At 53.7% G+C, this 20,607-nt stretch overlaps 1 long non-coding RNA gene across 2 annotated transcripts; it reads right to left on the bottom strand.

Moving 5' to 3' along the window:
- Positions 1-344: 344 nt before the first annotated feature.
- Positions 345-16,604, bottom strand: LOC309447909. Of its 2 annotated transcripts, none has more exons than XR_014185690.1 (4): positions 16,236-16,604; positions 6,296-6,551; positions 2,213-2,295; positions 345-2,140 (listed from the first exon to the last, which is right to left on the bottom strand). It is a non-coding gene; the product is annotated as an uncharacterized lncRNA (long non-coding RNA). The 2 variants fall into 2 exon arrangements; XR_014185691.1 differs by having other exon boundaries at positions 16,214-16,350.
- Positions 16,605-20,607: the final 4,003 nt, after the last annotated feature.

Genomic DNA, 20,607 nt, shown 5'->3' on the forward strand with positions numbered 1-20,607 from the left:
GCCTGTAATCACCTGTTGCTGGTATAAACATGTTAATAGCGAGGACTGTGCAAGGCAGAGAGCAGCCCCGGCGCAGCCCGTGCGCTGACCGAGGGCGAGGAGGCGGGTTAGGGCTCGGTGATGGGGTTTGGGCTGGCCCAGGAAAGCAAAAACGGGTGGTCTGAGCTGCTTGGCCAAGCCGTGTGCCCCACATCCCCATCGTGTGCCGGCCGTGGCTTCCCCTCCACGCTCAGGATTCGGGCCAAAGGGAGAATTCGGTCAGTGACGCACAGGAACACCCCTCTAAAGGCCCCAGTTCACCAGCCCAACTCGCTTCAAGGCAGTAAAAAGACACTGTTCGAAACAAAAAAAAAGTTAAGACAAATTTAATTGCGCAGGAGAGTATCTCCAGTAATATTTTATTCATGGATTCCAGCTCACGCAGTTTCGCTGCTCAAGATTCTCCGTGTTAACATCAGTGCAATGGAGGGGGACAGCACCGATTCCACTTGGGGCATGCAGGATTAGTTCTTTTCTAGGGGACAGCTCTTAAACACCGAGTGGATCCGCCGCTCTGTTCCCATGCTTGTGGTGCTATTTTGGTACCTTCCAAGCAATTTGCGGGTAGGAGCCCTGCCCCTTCGCAAGCAGCTCGAGGATAATAATGCATCTCAGAGCACCACGCTGTAGTTTTGCACAGCAAGTCGCCAGGGCTGCTGAAGAGCCAGATTTCGGGGAGAGGACTGCATTCCTTCACCACGAGACACGGCCGCATCCCACCCACCAGCTGTCGCCCGGCCTGGGAAGTCAAGTCCCAGCTACGCCCCATCCTAAAAAGAAGAGAAGCCTTAAATTGTTTCATTCTGGGGAGCCTCGTGGTCCACGCAGTCAGACCTGGGTCTCCCTGTGCATTGCTAGGGGTGAAATTTGGCGTCTCCAATTCCTTTTTGCAGCTCTGAGAAGGTGTCCCCTGTGTGCCCCCAGTGTGTTGATCTCATGCGTTTCCCTGGCAGTGACAATGGCCTGAGATGGCTTTGAAGAATCCACACAGCCCTGATCATGTTACAAGTCCACTCAGTCTTGACCCGACTTTGGAATACGGCAGAGGGAAAGTCCCATCTGCTCCTACAAAAGAGAAGAAATAGCGATTCCCTGTCCCTTGTCACTTCCCAGAGCTCTGAAGCACGCTGCCTGCTCCTGAGTCTGGTGTCAGATCATGGTGCCACCTGCCTGGGGAACCCAGAAGGATTAGGACTTGCCTTTGGTTCAGTCTCTTCCTTACCTGTCTCTGCTCTAGGACGGGGTGTTAGTCTGAATTGTTGGCTTATTCTGTGTGAATGCACAGGAGCCCTAATCTCCTCACCAGGGTTTGCCTAGAAGTGAGTTATGTTGGTGCTGATTATCAAATCAGAAAGAACCACCCTCTAACTCGAAGCATGGGAGAGCTGGGAACTTGTCCAAACCAGAATGTACTTCCTGAGCAGGGGCCAACCGGCCACATCCGACCAGCAACCAGGGCTTGGAGGGCACAGTCTAAGCTTCCTCTTGGATCTGGTTCTTAACCAGACTTCAGAACTGGGTGCCACAAACTTAAATCACAAGCTCAGATCTGTCCTCTTTGTACCAAAGTATCCTCTCCCTTCTAGAATGGAGGATAGAACAGAAAAGAACCACTTGCTTAAACCCTTTACAACTTGAAGGAAAAACACAAAAAAATTAGAACCGTATACCAGGAGCTGATGCACCGACTCATTTCATTGTTTCTCTTGCACCCATGAAATGGAGAGAGAGATTTTCCGTGAGTAGGTGGCTCATACAACTGAGTCACGGAGCGGTCCCTGGATGAACGCAGTCCTGGAGGCTATAACACAACGCCATGCTGCATCTTGGGCTCCTTAGCAGAGAGAAGGAGCTCTTTGGCTGAGCCAGTCCTCTGGTGGGTTTGCTGCTCTTTAAGGAAGGCAATAGACTGTATAGTTATCACCTGAAATGGGATCAAATCCCTCCCACCAAACTATACAACCTACTACCTCACCTCCACAGAGCAGTATGGGGGTCTCACCCGATTCCCCGCTGCGTCGCTGGCTTGGCATTGCTGGCACCACCCGCCTCTGTGCTCGGTGCAGGAGGGGACGATGCCAACTGAAGACCTGACTGTCTCCTTAGGAAAGACAGTAGATTGTATAGTTTGCTCAAAGGGAGGATCGGACTCCACAACTATTCAATCTACTACCTCAGCCTCAAGGACAGCTTGAGATCGCGGCAGCCTCGGGCGATGAGACGATCCCCTTCCAGGCATCGGCCGTTCCGCGGCTGCTGTGAAGAGAAATGTGTGAAAATCCATCAGACTTTGCGATGTTAGGGAAACGGAGGCTCATCCCCAACCTTGTCCTGGAGATCCCTTTCCTCATTTAAACCTCCTCCAGCCCACCTGAGCTGCGCTTTATCCTTGACAGTCCCACTGGCTGCAAACTTTCTGCACCCCAAGGCTCAGGAAGCAGCAGCCGTTCCCTTTGAGCCCAGGGCCGGACGCGCAGATACCGCGGTTCTCCTGAAACCGCACTAACGCCAAGGCACACACAGCCAGGCTGACCTCACCTCTCGAACACACAGCCTATCTACAACAAACCTGCCAGACCAGATAAGAGAATCCATCCATTTAGCTGCGGGGCACTCCGGGGAATTGAGCAGATTAGAAATAACCGAGTACAAGGAAGCTTTTAGGCTGCAAATGTAATGGTATCGAGTACATCAAGGCAGATCTCGTTTCCTAAACAAATGAGCGCAACACGCAGGCTCGGTGCCCCTTTAATGCTGCGGCACAGCCAGGCACTATTAGCGCGGATCTGAGACAGCCTGGCTGCCCCCCCAGCCCTTGGCTCACCTCCTGAGGCTTTTTTGTTCTCTCTACACCCAAATACAGACGCACGGTATTAAGGTGGCAGCTTAAAAGAAAGGTGTGAGGGTTTCTTTTGCAGTGAGAAAGAATTCCCCTTGAAGATTAAAGAAAGACGTAAGGAAAAGGGAGCTGCCGGTAGCACGTGAAGTTCACGTGCAGCTCAGCAGAGACTGAGAACTCCCCGTGGGACGTGTCCCCAGCCACCAAAACATCTGCTGAGTGCTGTGCTGGGCTGAGAAATGAGTCCCCAAGGGGATAAAGGCCGCCTAACACCTTGTGCTTCCACAGCTAACGGGCATGGACCAGAAGGGATCGTGGTGGCAAGAAAGCCAGCGGTTGCTGCAATGGTAGAGGACTTGATGTAGCAGAGGATGCTCAATCTTCTCTGAAGAGACTCTTGTTCCCAGTCTGGTGGCTTGTATTATTTTAAGCGCATAAGCAAGATGTGTAAGCCAGACGCCTAAAAGGTCACTCGTGATACTATTGCAGAGAACAGGTGTTTGGGCCAATCTCAAATTATGGGTGGGAAATTATATTTAATAACTCCTAGTTCGCGTAAATCTAATTATACACAGAAAGAGAGAAAAAAAAAATCCCTTCTGACTTCTATAAGTAATCCTGAAAACAGGAGAGTTAATTACAATAATTGCCTTAATGAGTGTAGGTTTCGGGAATACCCAGCTGCTGACTCTGCAATCCTGATCTGTGAAGAAAGGAGACAAACGGGAGGGTTTAGAAATACCATTCCTAGTAAGGATCACCACGACCATCCCACCCATTCGCTGGCGTTGGTGCTGTACGAATTGCAATGACAAGTCGCCCCTCTCCTCGATGGCTTGTGGTCTAAACCATCGCGACAAAAAATGAGGAAAGAAGCAGCACAGCGGTTGACCCAGTTTGTAAAAGATCAGACGGCAAGTCCATGGTAAAGCCGAGGCTGGAACCAGCTTTGGGAAGCCCTGCTCCAGTCTCTGGTTGCAATGGTTTGCCTAGGCCAGCCTAACGAGGTTAGAACAGGACAATATCCACCTCTCCTGGCTGCGTTTGACAGAGAAAAGAGACGTTCTGGCTTAATATCTGCCGGAGAATCGTAGATCCTGGGAGAGAGAAGATCACACGCATACTGGGTAACAGCTCAGTGGTAAAACCTTGCTGGGGTTGCAGAAAGAGCCGTTATGAGTTTGTCATATATCTGTGCAGCCACAAGATTCGTGCAAACTCCCCATCTACCAACATTCTCAGCAAAAATCTCACAGCAATCGCCCAAGTGAGCTGCGTTCCAGCTCTGCCCTTTCAGACACAAAACCTTCCCTTCCAGCACATCGATGCTGAAGCACTAGGTTTAAAAGTGCCCGAATATGACGTAGCTATGCAAAATAATGGATAAAATAGCCAACGGGGTCTGCAGGAGTCAGACGCTTGTACCCCAAAGCCTCTCCTGAGTTATTTAAGCCCAGCTTTTGAAGATTTTTGGATACTTGACTGCTAAGAACTGGACCTCTTTGAAAACCACCATTTTCTATGCAGGGAGAAATTGGCAGGTAAAGAATTAATATGTTTCTTCACAGCAAGATCCTCCAGGCTGGCAAAAAAACGAAATATAGCATTTCCAGTGCAACTTTCAGACTCATTTTGGGGAGGGAGAGGTGACCTACGGCTGGTTTGCAGTTAGCAGGGCCCAGGGTGGCTCATGACGAGCAGCCGGTCAGAACCCGAGCTGATCGGCCCCCAAATTTCAAAGCATTTGCAGACTAAAGATGCCCAAGCATGGCCAAGTTTCTGCCTTTAAAACAGGGAGGCATGGAGCCCACTGGAAAGGCTGCGAAGCTTTGAGGAGCTGCTCTGGTTTATTAAGGAGCACTGAATGAAATGGAGGAGGAGGTGGGGGGAGGAGGAAACAGCAAAACAACAAAGTCGCTCCTTTAAAAGCAGACACTGCTTTCAGCCTTTGTATAGCTGCAGTCCCGTGTGTCGGTGCCAAAACGTGCTGGGGACAGGCAGGGTTTCTCAGTGGGAAATCAGGGCCTGGCGTCTCCGAGAGGCTTTTCAGGCTCCAGGAGCCCGGTTTGGGCTGGGGCAGAGCCCTGTGTGCTGGGGCTCAAAATGGCTGACGGTCGGCCATTTTGTTTCCTGAGCTTTGCCCATAGGGAAGCCAGCAGTGCCTTCACGTCCTCGCCTTGCCGCATTGCTGGAGCGGCAAAATAACAAGCAAACAGACCAAAAAAATCCCAAAAAAGCCTAAAATAAGCGAAAACAAAGAGAGGCGGGAAGATTTTTGATAGCTCCCCAACGTTGTCAGGGCGTACATCCGCATACGGCGCCGCTCAGAGCCGTGTGGCTCCGCCGGGGAGCCCGCTCACAGAAAAAGCAGCAAACAGCCCAAAAAAACACATCTTGGATGCAACCCGTGCAACTGGAAAGCGAAAAATGACATTTGCCAAACTAGCCACAAAGACAACTTGCTTTTAACTCTCTCACAGGCCAGGAGAACCGCTCAGAAAAGCAAAGCCGACTGTCTTCCCAGATACCTGCTCCTGGAGTCCATATTACAATATCACGCTTCAAAAGAGTTAATCAAAGGTGCTGTGAATAGGGAAAGGGAAGCAAATATATGTGAAGTTCATTCCTGTGACAGCCCCCGTGTCTCAGCAATGCTTCTCCTCCATGCTCTTTTAATGACGTAGGTAGTATTTCATATCAACGTGATCAGAGCGTTTGTTTGTTATTAAACAATTAGCAGGTATCTTAATAAATAGCTACTCCTCTGTTATGTGTTGGAGTCCTTTCAGATGTTTATAAACATCTGGATCATCATTAATGAATCTGGTATTGTTATCTATAACACAAGCATCTGTAACCTGCTTGTTACATGATTTATCTTTTATTAACCCTTCATAAACCCGTTATTGAAGGTAATGGTTTTTCTAAATGTTCACGTATTTTTCTTGTGAATTAGCATAAAATTTACGCTTTCCTGAAGGCAAAAAATATCCAGGAATTTTTGTCATAAAGCTAAAAGAGACGCTATTGATATTTCACAGAGTAAGTTCTCTAAAATACCAAAAATCAAGATATGTAAGAGGAAAAAATACCTTTTTGTTTATTTTTACCTGCTCCATGATCAATTATATGTATTAACTCAAAAATCTAAAGAATGAAGATGCTTCCCCGTTATATTCTGCAAAACTCTTCCCTTAATACAGTTTTCCTTCTCAACGTTCGGTTCAAAAGCTGCTCACGGAAGGTGCGCAGGTAACGTCCACCCCTAACGTAGATTTAGACCTAAATATCTAATTTGCAATGTGAACCGCCCGCCCAGCGCCCACACGTGCAGCCCCAGCTCCAGCACCACCATTGCCCATGCGATTGTCTATAGTGTCCGTTTGTACCGAGCCTAGCAGATATAGAGGCAAATACCTTTCTGTGCAAGAAAAGTGATGTTTCCCTCTTTCTGTTCTCCTTCCCAGCTCCTCTCTGGACGTGGCTTCTTCTCTCCAGATGTCCGGGCAGCCCCTCAAGGAAAGGTAGGACCATCACCCCGAAAGCGATGCCTTATCAAAGCTCGATCCCCCTACGCCACGGCACAAAGATCCGTTCCTCCGAGCGCCCGTGCACGAAGAGACGTGGCTCCTGACTCCAAGACATCCAGGTTACCGAAGGAAATGCAGAATCACTTTAAAAAAAAAAAAAAAAAGGCTTTTATTTCAGCGCATGTTCTGGTGTTTTGGCCACGCTTCTGCGCAAAATTGTGCGGTAACGCCACCAAGTTCCCTTAAACTTTCAAGGCGTGTTGCTGTTGATGGCGTCTCCGTCGCGTATCACACCTAAACGTGTGCAGGATACACACGCCGGTGCGGTAAACAGCTCGTTGGCACGGCACAGCTCCAGCCTCGCAAGAAAAGCAAGGGCTTAAGAAAGCCAACAACGGCTATTTCTTTTAATATTTAAATGAAGATTTTTGTATTCCCAGCGTGGAAACTTTCAAGGCAAGGCGGCAATAAACGAAACAAAAATCTCTCTAAAAAAAAAAATAATTAAAAATTAAAAAACAATCCTCCAGATCGCATCGGCTGAATCCAGGCACTGCTGGATCGGTGGAAAGGTCGGATCGTGTATTCACCAAAAACAAGAGGACACACAACAGGTTAAAATGCTACCGTCCGGCAATGACCGGCTCTAATCATACCAAGCCGATGTGTAAAACCATCCGCCTGTCCAAAAACAAATTAGACAACAGTGCTCTCTGGTACTTTATAAATACAGAAGAAAGGAGGGCTGTTTTATTGAATATAGCGAACAAACCTTTCCGTCCGGCTACATCGTGCAGCCCCGCGACTCTGTGTGCACCGAGTAGCCTTACGCTGCTAATACAAAAGCTCAGTTTGGCAATTCCAGGCATTTTCAGTGCTCAACATACGCCAAAACTACCCACTCTCTGTCTCTGACTTTGGTCTCGTTCCAGAAGGTCCTTTTTTTTTCCTCTCTCGCTACAGCCGGTGCCACGTAGAGACGGGAGACTTGGGCTCGAACATGGCCGCAGCCTCCCAAAAAGAGCCAAGTCCCAGCGTCCCGGCTTCCCCCTTCCAGGCAGAAAACAAAATGGCCATGCAGCAGCCATTTTGTTTGCTGCGGGATGGGAGGGAGAAGGGAAGGGAGGGGAGACGCAGGCCGGAGGGAGCGTGTGGGAAGGATGAGGAGGGGAGGGAGGGAGAGGGGAGGGCGTCGATTCGGCAGGAACCCAAAAAGCTCCGCAGCGATGCCCGGGCACGTCCTCCCTTCCTCCCGCCGGGGCCGAGCGACCCCGTCCAGCCCCACGGCAGAACCGATGCCGAGGGGTGGACACGGGGGTCAGCTTTTCCAGCCATCCTGGGCTGGTTGAGCTCGAGTTGTGCGTCCGGACGGGGGTTTCGTTCCCTTCCCCGGGCCTGGCTGGCACCTCTGTCCTGCCCCCGGCCGCCGCCATCGCTGCGGCTCTGGGCTCTGCAGGAGCTCCCGATGGGAGCCGGGCAGGAGAGCGGAAACCAACCCGGTAACGTCAAACTCCTCAACTTCCCTGGGCAGGAAACGGTGTAAATAACACCGGCGGGGAGGGGGAGAGCAACCCAGCGCAGGCGAGGAGGCCTTGGGGACGGCAACATGGCCTCTGCGACCTGGATCCTATTGGCACCTGCGGTGAGGAGGGACAGCGCAGGCAGCTGTGGCACAGGGCTGTCCCCATCCCTCTGGGTACACCAGGAGGGACAAAAAGTGCCAGCGGAGGTTGAGGTTGGATTTAGGAACAATTTCTTCCCCAAAGGGCCGTGGGGCATTGGAACAGGCTGCCCAGGGCAGTGCTGGAGTCACCATCCCTGGAGGGCTGGACAGACGGACATGAGGTTCTCAGGACATGGGGCAGTGACAGGGCTGGGGGACAGGTGGACTCGATGGTCTCATGGGTTTCTTCCAACCAAAATGATTCTACGATGTTGTGATAATCGTAAGTCCCTTCAAGTGCTGACCAAAACCAAACAAGATTTTTAGAGCAACACAAGCACCGTGCGACCTCGTATGAGAGCACCCAGCATGGGAAGACCCTTAGGAGCACCCAAATCAAACCACCCCTGGGCTTTCTGCTTCCGTAGGAGAGACACGCAGCGATAATTAGGACTATTCCCACGATTTAGGATGGTTTAGTTCCCAGTTACAAGCCCTGTCCGCTAAGGGTGCGGGGAACTGGAAATGCCAAACCTAGCACAGTTTTGAAGCTGTTACAGATCTTGTAGGAAAATCCTATAGGGAAGGTTGTTAATTGGACAAGCACTTTGTGGGATAAATTTAAGCACTGGAGGCTGGACCTGCTAAGCTGTATCTAGCCAGTGGGGAGGCTGTTTCTCTGCAGAGTAATTCAGAGCAGAAATATAATGCCAACGTCTTGAATTATCCTGTAAAGAAACCTAAAATCTTAAGGTATTTTAATAATCACTATTCCTCGCTATCTGATCCTCACCAACTTTTCTGTAACCTGAGATGGCCAGGTGAAAATTGTTATGGAGTTATTGCTTCACAATTTGCTGTGATTGATTACTCTAATTAAAACAGCCCTGAAAATAAGCATCACCTGTAATAAACTATTAAGTGCCTTCCCCTCCTACCTTCTCATGCAGGCTTGGTCGGGAGCCACGTGAACCTCAGTGGTGGGTTTGTACCCTTGAATTAACCTGTAGTTTGGGAATTTTGAAGGTTTTGAGAGATCCAAGTCTGGTTTATTTTTAATAAGGTTTGGGAAGACCATGCTCACTTGAGACCCCTAGCCATCGCACTGAAAAAATACTGTACTTCTTGTGCAATTCTCTTCCAAGAAAAACATCAAGGCAGCTTGTAGAATAAAGACCAAAGGGCTCTTGATGCCCACAGCAACAGATCAAGAAATGGCCATGTGTGGTACATCAGCTTGAAGCTGGGAATGAGGAACAATTTCAACTGCTCTGGCACCAATACTGTCTTCTAGAAAAACCCTGACAAAGTGAGAAACTTTATTTCAATCCTTATTCTAAGTGAAAACCTGTTGTGAACAAGGCAGGACAAGGTACATTTACCAGACAGGGTGTTTTGCCTTTCCCAGTATCCTGAGATGGAGCAATAGGGGGTGAGGGACACGTGTGGGGCTGGGATTGCTGAAGGTATTAATAGCCCCACAAAACTGCATCTATCCCCTCAGCACTAGTTGCTTATTCAATATATCTCAAATGGGAGGGCTGCATGGGATGAAAGGCAGCAATAAGGATTTAAGAATAGCCAAGAGGATTCTTGTGCTTGGGAGGCTCATTAGCATGGAGGGGGAGGTATCAAAGCAAGGAAAGGAGATCATGAATGCGCAGGTTTTGTGGACCTGGGTCACTGAGAGAGCTGTTTATGTGATGAGAGAGAGGTGTGAATCCTATTAGAACGCTGGAGCGTCACAAAGGACAAGGGAGGAGCTGCTGAGCAGGGGGATATTTTTGTAGCCTCCAACCTGGGCTGCTGTGGGTTTAGTGAACTGGTGGTAGATCAGGTCGTGGTCACGTATGGTCCTTTCTGCTCTGTCCTTGTGCTTTAGCTCTGTTTTTTTCCCACCATGTTGTAAAGCTGTTGGAATCAGCTGCTCATCATCATGCATTTGAGTCTGTGGGCTTTCCTCAGCATCAAAGCGGCTGTTGGCTGGAGTCTCTTTGGGTCTTCTGCTCTGTTCACACCCCGGTACACACGCAGCCCGGGTGTCATCGTGTTCTCCCTGCACTGGCCATCTTGCCTCTGGCTCATAAAATGTAGAGGGGATGAAAAGGCAAGTAAGAAGCAATGGGATTTTATTAATTTACTGATGAGAGGAGCTTTCTTTGTGAATGGGGAGAAATGGCATTAGCTCTTTCTCCTTGGCTGGTGTGAGCGTGTGTCTGAGGTGCGTGTCGTGTTGGACTGTAGAGGGCTGAGTTTTGAGAGCTGCGTGTTCAGAATGACCCGCTGCTGAAAGCAGGCCCCCTAAAATCAGCAAGATCAGTAAATGTTCCACCTCCAGCAGTTCTGACGATGGCACCACCAGACAGATCTTCATCACCCTTTTGGCTGAGCCCTTCTGGAAGCGTGGACATATTTTCCACAGGCAGAGTTCCTTACAAAACTCCCCTTTTCCAGCACAGCAACTGCACAGATTCCTATTTGCAGCCAAGTTTGACCACAGATACCATAACACAGATCCATCTCTCTTTCCTCTTTGTTGATGCAAAAATGCCTTGGAGAAATAATATCAATGTATCTTTGCTAATTGATGGTGTTGTTTTGGCTTTAACCCATCAGTTGACTGTCCATCCTCAGCTGTCATCTGCTAAACCCACTGTTTTCCTGCTTGTTTATTTTCCCTGGCCTTGTTTGCACACAGCCGCCACCCAAACCCCTCTTTCTGTCGAGGGAATGGGATTTATTGCCTCTGTTTCAGCAGCAGCAGAACACAGAACAATGTATGGCCTATGCAAACAAGTTCTGCTGTTTTCTTTTGCTTTTCGTTTATTCCTTAGTGGTAAATCAGTGCATTCCAAAACAAACAAGAATCGGAAGGTTTAGGACCCAAAGAACAGTCCACAGCAATAGAACAGGGGCTGAAGACAGGTTGCATTTAGAAGTTAAGCAACAGGTACCCCTTGAAAGCAAATGAAATGCCTAACCTGTGATGCATCCCTCAAATTGTTTCTGGCCAGGAGTGACATTTTGGCGCTGGGTTGCAAATGGCAGGAGCTCAGGTGCCTGGATCACTTAACAGTACATACAGGAGAGATCATCATCTTCTGCATGTGGCCAGCACAAAGTACAACAGATCCCTCAAGACACTCCAACAACCAAATGCAACACAAGAGCAAATATAACCATAAGTTCACACAGTTCGAGTTTACAGGGCTGGGAATTGTGCCACTTAGGTATTGTCCTGCCTCTGGCACCACGCTTGACCTTTCAGAAGGTGCTAAAGGACCATTGTAAGCTTGAGCCACTGCGTTATGGAAAAGCATCGATCCGCACATCAGCTCCTCTGACTGCATTTCAGCCCAAGCTGACACGCTGGCCTGGCATTCGCAAACTAATGCAGGGCTGCCAAGTGCTTTTTGCACTGTTGGCCAAGATTGCCAAGGAAAAGAAGGTGGAACAAACCCTCAGGATCCTGCACCAGCACCGCCAGCTTTACCCAGTGTTCGACAGAGCTGGACCAAAAGCCCAGTCCCTTCCACAAGCACGTGGGGGCTGTGTAACCCACACTCAGGATCCCTTGTGATGAACAAGACTGTACAAGCCTGGCAGCCAAACGTAATCCACCTTTACCTGCTTGCGGTAAAGCTGAGCTCAGATGACCAGGCAGCATCTGGTAAGCTGAGCTTATCAGTGTGTTACGAAGATCGCTTGGAACTTTTGTTCAAAGCTCTTTGGAGGAGATGCCTGCCTTCCCGTTGTTGAAGAGGCTTTCATAGAATCACAGAACAGTTTGGGTTGGAGGGACCTTCCCAGTGCCCCCCCTGCCATGAGCAGGGACATCTTCACCAGCTCAGGGTGCTCAGAGCCCCGTCCAGCCTGGCCTGGGATGTCTCCAGGGATGGTTCATCCACCACCTCTCTGGCCAACCTGGGCCAGGCTCTCACCACCCTCAGGGCCAACAATTCCTTCCTCACCTCCAGCCTGAATCTCCGCTCTTCTAGTTTCAAACCATCACCCCTTGTCCTGTCACAACAGCCCCTGTTAGAAGTCTGTCCCCATCTTTCTTATCGGCCCCTTAAAGCCACAATAATTTCCCTGGGCTCTGTCCTGCTGTTTGCAGCCATCGCAGGGTGTTGCCGCAGGGCTCCCTCTGGCCTGACCTGCGCCGGGAGAGGGAGCAGCCGCCGTCACAGCATCCAGGGCTCAGAGCTCTCTAGTTCTGATCCTGCCTGGAGTGGCCGTGGCAGACACGGATCGGCACAGCGCCTGGGAGGCATCTGCCTGCGCCGGGGCGTGCGCCGCTGGTGCGCAAGGATGAACAGATGGGTTGATTACACAGGGAGAAACGGACGCTAATCGTATCCAGATTCACCAGCTGCAGGATTTCCTCCTGAGCCCTAAAGGACGGGAAGCCCTTACCTGCTTCATCATCCTGTCTCTGTTCATTAGCCCCTTCCCCCGCCCTGGGAACCGCAGCTCAGCTAATCCCCTGAGCCTGGGAAGGCCCAGACTAGCAAAGCTGGGATGCAGGTGAGAACTCCCAGGTGTGGCTGGATGCAGCCCCAGGTCAGCCCTGGCCTGGCCATCAGCTCCAGCACCGCCAGGCTCCACCGCCTCAGGTTTCCCAACTTTGGGAGCTCGTTCCCAGACTCTTTTGCCGCTGCCTCTCCAAAAATCCAGGAAGATTTCAGGACTAACGAGAGCAAGTCTTGTAACAAGGACTGTGTTGGGGATGGGCACATCGGGTGTCTCTGCTGAGATGCAGTTGGTTCTGGGGTGGAATCCAGTGTGTGTTGACCAGCGTGTGGTTGACGGAGCCAGGGAGTGAAGGAGCTTTTGCAGATTTAAAACCGCAGAGGGATCCCCCAGCAAGTTGTAGAGGCCACACCGGATGGGAGGTGATGCTGGACACTTGATCTGTGTTCTTATTCCCAGGAGACTGAGACACCCCGAGTGGTCGGGTTTCATCACCTGCTCAGGTTCTGCGCGGTGCCAGCTTGGAGGAACGAGTAAAACCCTTCTAGATACCTTCATCTCTACCCCTCTGCGTCCATCCCAGTGCTCATCAGCCACAATGACTGCCCCCCCCAGCCTATGGACCTCCCAAAACCACAGGGTGATTTTTGGTTGTCGTCGCCACGATAACACAATACCTACCTTTGAGCCCCCACAGGCCTTGCTTTATACAGCATCTGTCGTGCCCTTTGCTGGGCTGCTTCTCCTCTTACATTTTCTGTGTTCGGGACTATCTCATGAGCCACCGCAACGCAGCAAACCCAGCGTGCGCCAGCCCCTGCATCTCACCGGCTTTCCAAATGCAAATCCAGACAGCACAGCTCAGTGCCCATGAGCAACCCTGCAATAACAACCCGGCCGCCTCGCTTTGTCCTCCCAGACCTCACCTTTTGCAGCAGCCAAGTAACAGGAAAATCAACAGTAGCCGTGAGTGACTCCGCGATAACAAACCAGTGCGACAGGAAAAAGAGGAGGGAAATCAGGGAATAAAGAGGTGCAGAGAGAAAAAAACTGCAGGAAGGAAAAATAAATGATATTGATTCTTCTGTGGGGTGGTACAGAGGGTGAATTGGACCTGGGTACCTCTGGATACTGTATGTTCCCCGTGGTGCATGAAGCTGGTAGCATCAGCTCGCCCATGGATGTGTTTCTACGAGGATGCCGTTAAACTTGTGCCCCCAAATTCACTGGAATAAGTCGGCAATTAGCGGAAAGGCTGAGGATGGAGCCCACAAAGGCCTTTTTACCTCCTCTTTCCCTACAAGAGGTGGTCACTAGAGGGGTGAAGCTGGTCCCCATGGGCCTGGCCTGTGGAGACACCGAGCACAGCGCTGGCTGCAACTGCAAACCAGGCGATCTTCCCCAATGCAAACTTTGCTCCAGGTTTTCTTTTTTAAAAAATATAAGAACTAAAAAAGGAAATCACAATCCCAACTCTGCCTTGGCCAATCCTGGCCCTTTTAAGGAAAGGAAATTTCCCAGAGCCACCCTCGACAAACCTGGAGGCCCGATCCTGCTCGCAGGACCGTCGGTGCACATCCCCGATGGCTGCGCTGGCTGGGGGGGGTTAACGCAGCGAGGCCCAAACCTCGGAGGAACCTCCTGATCTCCCATCTGGAAATGGAGCAGAGCTTGCACCACAGCAAACTTGTGATTCAACGGCAACAAACGGCAGAAAGATCCAACTCGTTTCAAGAATTCATCCTTTTTGCTGAGCCATGTTCTGGAAGCATGAGCCCTATTTTGCTGCGAGCTGTGTGGAATAAAACAGCTGCGTCCCTTGGCTGGACGGCTCTTCCAGGGCTGCCAGATGTTTTGCTTAGGACACGTCAGAAGTGTCTTGCTCGAGTTCAGACTTTCTCTCCTCTCGGGCTGCCCATTGCAGAACCCACCGGAGCCATCGGTTTCGGTGGGTTTTTTTACATTTGCCTTCCACCAGCTTTTCTGAGGGAAGAAAGAGGGACTGGGGACAAACTGGGGAAGGTCTGGTTCCACCTGTTGGTGTAAATAATCTGCAAGGGGAAAGCTGGACTGATGAGCAAAACACGAGTGCTGCTTTCTCACCGGCATTAAGGGTCTGGGTGTAAACCGGCGTGTAAACATGCTCTGCTGAACAGAGCATCCCAACGTATTTTGGGGACCACGAACAACCAACAGCCCCCAGCTCCTGCAACGTGGGAGTTTCAGCTTCCAAATCAACTTTGGGATATCATAAAAACCTGCTTACGGCTGTGCTGAGCGTCGAGGTTCAGAGCCGGACACCGGCGTCCCAGCTGCCAAATCTGGGTGCATGAGGCACAACAGCAGGGACAGCATCTCCGGGAGGCCGGGGACAGCAAGGACAGCTTTGGGGATGTCCCCATAGCGCTGCACAGGTCACAGATGCAAAGTGGGGCCAGGCCATTCGGGTGCTTTGTGGCCAGTTTGAAGGCTTTACTGTAGGGCTACGCGTCACTCGCTGAAACAGGGAATTTTTGGAGAAGGGGGGAGGAGGGGGAAGCCAGGCGGGGGAAAAGGAGGAGGAAAAATTTGGTGAAGGAGGAGGGGAGGCGTCCGTGGCTCCCGAGTGCCTGCAAAGTGCACGGCGGCCGGGAAGGAGGACCCTGCCCTGCGAACAAGCTGCTTTTGTTGCGTCCCAAAGGGGCCTAAATTAAGTTTGACAGAAAGAGAGCGGATTCACACACGCTGGGGCCAAGCCCTGGGCTCGGTTACGGCCGGGCAGACCTGCAGAGCTTTGGCACGCCGGTGCCAAATCTCGCCTGGGTGCGAGGGGAGAGGCGCGAACCTCCACGAGGTGGGAGGCACCGGGCGGCCCCGGCCATCGTCCCGATGCCTTCACAAAGCTGCTTCCTCCCTGCTCCGTCCATTCCAAAGCCTAAAGGCCTCCATGGCTCTGAGAAAACCGCCCCTCGGGCGCTTGGCCTCCCGCCGCGCTCGCGGGCATCTCCCGGCCCCGCGGCACGCCGTGCCAGCGCAGAAAGCCAGCCAGCTTCTAAACAGTTAATGCTGGCAAACCCACGCCGCCTGAGTTCCCTCCTTCCCGAACTGCTCCTGGTGTAACTCGCCCCCCCAAAAATGAAATGAAGTTACCCTCCCGCTCTGCCCTGGGCTCGGCGCGTGCCCCCGCGCTCCCTCTCCACGCGCGCCCGCGTCCTGCCCGGCGCCGGCAGCTCCCGCCGCCTCGGCTGCGGCTGCCATGTTGAATTGCAAATCCAACATGATTCGACAGATTTTCGTGTTCACCCCCTCGGTATCGCCCGGTGGGGAACTAGAGAAGCACCCGCGCAACACGCGACAACCCGGGTGGCTCTCGGGGACGTCCCGGGCGAGGGAAGGGAGAGAAATCCCCCTCCGGTCCCGCTCCTAACACTGCACATCAGGACCAGCCTATCTCCTATACATCCTTTTCTATAGGAGACCGATTCTATAGCCGGATGCTTTAGCACCAAGGGTCAGAGGACTCGATGGGAAGGGGTTTTGAGGAGAAGGCAGGTTACAGCAACAACAAAGCGACGGAGCAAGTGGAGGAACACGACGTTATTTCAGATCAAAGGCAAAAAAAACACCCAACCGCGTGAACGAAAAAGAAAAACAAGAGCCCAAAATTAAGAGCGAGGTTCGATTTCGTACCAAGGCAGCAAGAGAGACGCACCGTGGAAGGGAGCGGTGGTGTTGAGTGGTGGCTGGATTTAGCTCCGCTTATCCGGACAGTCACCGGGGACGGATCCTTTGCCGAGAAAGGCCAGTTTGAGTGAGACGGCTTATTTATTTCTTTTTTCCCTTCTCTCGCTCGCTCTCTCCCCTTTTCCTTCTCCTCGCAGCTCAGCGCCAAGAAATGGGCGGTGCCTGGATGCCAGGCTCCATCCCAACCAGGCACCCAAGGCCAGCGCAGGCTGGCACAAAGGCGAGCTGGCACCCGCTCCGGCACTCGGGGCCGCGGGACGTGCCCGCCGCCTCCCGAAAAATCCACCGCCCGCTCCGCAAAGTTGCCCCGTTGGGCTGGGAAACATCCCAACCGGGGGTGGGAAAAATCAAAAAGGACGAGGGGAGGGGAAAAAAATAAAGCCAAGACCTTCCTTTGCATCAACGCAGGTTAAACAAAAGGCCCAGGGAGGTGGGTTGTATGTTTTCCCGCCCCCCCCGGGCTCTTTTCCCGCCTGCCCGTCCTCTTCCTCCCTCCTCGCGCCCTCCATCGCCCTGTCCCGGCAGAAACCAGCCCTGCGCCCCCTCCTTCCTGGTTTTAGCACGACGGGAGGTGGCGGGTCCTTGAATAGGAACACACACGCTCAACACGAGGGATCCGATGGGGGGGAAGAGAAAAAAAGGACCGAAAAAGATATATACAAACAGCGATCCGCTCGCCATGGCGGAAGGTTGGGAGCGGTCGCCGCCATGGGGGGCGGATTGAGGGTGGTTTGGGTGCCAGAGGGTATTTTCGGCCTTTTTTTCTTCGGCTGCCCAAGCACCTGGGTTGTGGCGATTGTGAAGGGAGTCGCGGCGCGTTGGGGAAGGGACCGGGGAGAGGAAGGGGGGGGAAGGCAGGCAGGGTTGGTAGCGCTGCTGGGGAGATGCCAAAAAAACAAAACAAAACACGTTTTCATTTTGTCTGCACCAGCCTGGGCGCGGGAGAGAGGGAGGGAGAGGGAGGCGCGCGCGCCGCCGGCAGAGCCGCCCCGCTCCGCCGGGCCTGCGGCCACGTCCCCGCGCGGCCGCCCCGCAGCCGCTCTCCCTGCCCGCCCCGGCCTCGCCTGCCAAGCCCGAGTTGGCACGGCTCCCCCGGCTGCGCCGAACAAAGCCGTCACCCAGCCCCGAGCCGGCGCTGACAGTAAGCAAAGTGACAGGCGCATCTTCCGCATGTTAATCCAAATGGCGAGAAGGCGAACGAGCCACAAAGACACCCCCCCCCCTCTTCCTTTAGCCATGCGCCCACCCCCCGACCCGCGCACCCCACCCTTGGCACCCGCCGGCCTCGTGCGGGGATGGCGAAGCCCCCGCCGGCGGGAGAGCCGAAGCTTCTCCCCGCCAAGCCCAGCCGAAGCGGCGCTCGGCGGGCAAACGAGGCCGCTCGGCATCTGCTGTACCTGTTCCCGCTGCCTTCATCTCGCCTTGGAACCGTGACAAGAGCGCGCTTGCCTCGGGTGGGCTCGGAGCCGCGGGGCTGTAACCCTTTGCAGGAAGTTGGCACCGATCCCAGGTAGGACTTTACTCCCCGGCTCTCGCTCTCTCCCCCCGCCGCCGCCTCCCGCTCCCTCCCCTGCGCTCCCCCACCCATCCTGTCCCTTGGGCCCCTCTCGCGTCCCCCCCAAAAGAAAACCCACCACCCGGCCCCCCGCTCCTCCTCCGGCGCCGTCAAGCGGGGGGCGGCCGAGCGGTGCCGGGGCACACGTACCCGTCATGGATGACCTGGGCAAGACCAAGAACAACAACTTCCTGCTCGGCTCCCTAAAACGCCTGTTTCCACGCAGGGGTTAGGCGGCGCGGCGAGACGGGGGGAGCGGGGAGGAGGTTTGGGGGTTTGTCGTCATTGAACCATGCTTTTTTTTTTTTTTCCTCTTTTTCTTTTGCATTTTTTTCTTTTTTTTTTGCCTTTCCCCCTTTTTTCCACCCTTTTCCCCTTTTTATTTTCTTTTTCCTCTTTTTTTCCCCCCTTTTCCCTTTTTTCTTTATCTTATAAGGCCTTTTTTTATCCTTTTTTTTACAACATATATTTTCGCCCGGCAGCCCGAACCCAACGCGAAGGGAGAGGAAGGGAAGAGGAACCGAATGGGCAGAGAGAACAGCTCCGAGTCGGCAGGACAATGCACGGGAAGCGGGGAGATTAACGGAGCTCTCGAAACCCATCGCGCCCACCCCGTTCCCGAACCGGTCGCCCCCGCGTCCTCGTCTCTTTTAATACTCCCGGCTCCTGATTTATTCCAGTCGACGAGCGGGAGGGGAACGCACGGTCCAGAGTCCACGAGCAGGAAAGCGAGCGAGAGTGGGACCCCGGCAGAGCCCTCACAATCGAGCAGTGAGAAGAGCAAGGAAAAATTAACATCCAATTAGCGCCGTGTTTAACGAGGGAGACAGAGGCGGCTGTTGTTTTATTGCCCTGTTCTTTTCAGGCGCGTCTGACAGGCAGCGGGGAAGGCACCCCGGCTCCAACTGACGTCATATTTTATTTCTTTAATTATTTCCCCCCCTCTTTTTCCCCCCTACCCGGTCTCTCCTCCTCCAAGTTTCATGGAGACGATCTCAGCAACTCGGCCAGGGAAATTCAGGACCTTCTTGCGTTCGAGCCGCCGGCTCCCCCCTCCCCATCCACCAACACCAACCCCAGACAAACAAACACGCCAACCCACCCCAAAGTCTTTGTTCTTCCGCAAAAAAAATAATAATAAACGTTGGGATCGGAGCCGGAGGGACCCGGAGGAGGTTTCTCCGTGTCCGAGCGCGTGCGTCCGTCTGTCCCCTCTCCCGTCCCTCTCCCCAGACGCTCGCTCGTCTCGTAAAACTTTGCGGCATGTGACGCTGCTCCGGCCTCCTCTGGCAGCCTGACAAGAGCCGCGCCGCCGCTTTTAAGGGAGAAACTCCGTTGCTAAAGACGAGAGAATGAACGCGTTCTCAGCGAGGGACGGCGCCTCGCACAGCGGCCGCCATGGCGGCGGATGCGACCCTCGCCGCGCCGGGGGGGAGAGGAGCCGAATCGAAAGCTGGGGACACTTTTCCCCCTCCCCGCTCGCTGGGCCTCCTGCTTCTCCCCCGGGACGGGGGCCCAGTGCCGTGCGGGCGTCAAGGGGGACGTGTGGGAGCCACGGAAGGGGAAGCGTCCCGGCCAGGCTGTGCCGTCACCGCTGTCCCCCGAGGCCCAGGGTCTCCTCGGGGTGGGATAAAACGCCGCCGGCTCCCCCGGAGAGCGCTGCCGTCCCGGGAGGGGATGGGACAGCTTGGCTTGGGGGGGTTTGAGGGAGTTCTCCCCCAAAAAGGGCCCGCGGCTGGCGAGGGGGAGCGTGGAAAGCGGCGTCCCCAGGCTCTGCCCCTGCTCTGACAAACCACCGGCGATGGCTGGAGCCAGCCGGCAGGCCAGCCCACGGCGCCGAGCTCTCCCGCTCTGCCCCTGAGGGCCTTGCTCCATGAGGGTTTTCCCCCAAGGATTTCCCTTGTCCATGGGGAGGAATCCAGCAGGACGCGGCTGCTCCATCACCTCCCACTTCGGGTGAAGCCCATCCCGGGGGACGGGGCTGAGCGATGACAAGGGGACCCATCCGGGGCCACCGCGCTGCCAGCACCGAGGCCCTACCATGAGCACTTCCCAGCACGACCCCAGCGGTGGGATCTCCTCTACCAGACTTACTATTTTATCTTTTTATTTGAATTATGTGCCTACGTGGAGCTCGGCGCTGCGGGGGAACAGGGCAAACAGCCTTATCGAGGGCAGCCGTGCCGCGGGGCCACGTCCTGGAGCGCGGCCGCGACACGGGGCCCGTCCATCGCTGTCGGGGGCCGGCAGCCCCCAGCCCTCCCGCTGACCAGACACGGGGGTGACGGGCACCGTGCAGGGGTTTGCTGGGCTGCCCTCCTCCCAAAAGCCGGGGTGGGGGGTGTTTTAACATCAGGATTTTCAGCAGGACGGTTCTGCAGGGGGAAAGCGAAGGACGATGCGCTCGGTCCCAGCTCAGCTGTGATTTTCCCCTTCCCTGGGGAACAGGGCTTTTAGCAGCACCTCATTGCTCCCCAAGTCCTGCCAGAGCCTGCGGAGCCACCGCGCAGCCTTGTCCTGAGTTTCCCTCTCCCGGCGGCGGTCGCTGCCGCTCTTCCCCCCGGCAGCTGGGAGCACACGAGGCCAAAGTCCCGGCAATCTCTGTTTGATAAACCGCGCGGAACAGCCGCCACCTCCACCCAGCCCGGGCTTGTGCAGGAGAGAGTCAATATTTAAACCCAGGTTTGTTTCCTGGGCAGATGGGGCAGCACTAGGGGTGTATTTGGAGAAATCCCTGGCTGTGTTCCAGGTGTCGGGCCCAAACCTCCCCCTATGCCCCTTCATT

The sequence above is a fragment of the Streptopelia decaocto genome, assembly GCF_964273445.1.
Source record: "Streptopelia decaocto genome assembly, chromosome: 19".
Lineage (NCBI taxonomy): Eukaryota > Metazoa > Chordata > Aves > Columbiformes > Columbidae > Streptopelia > Streptopelia decaocto.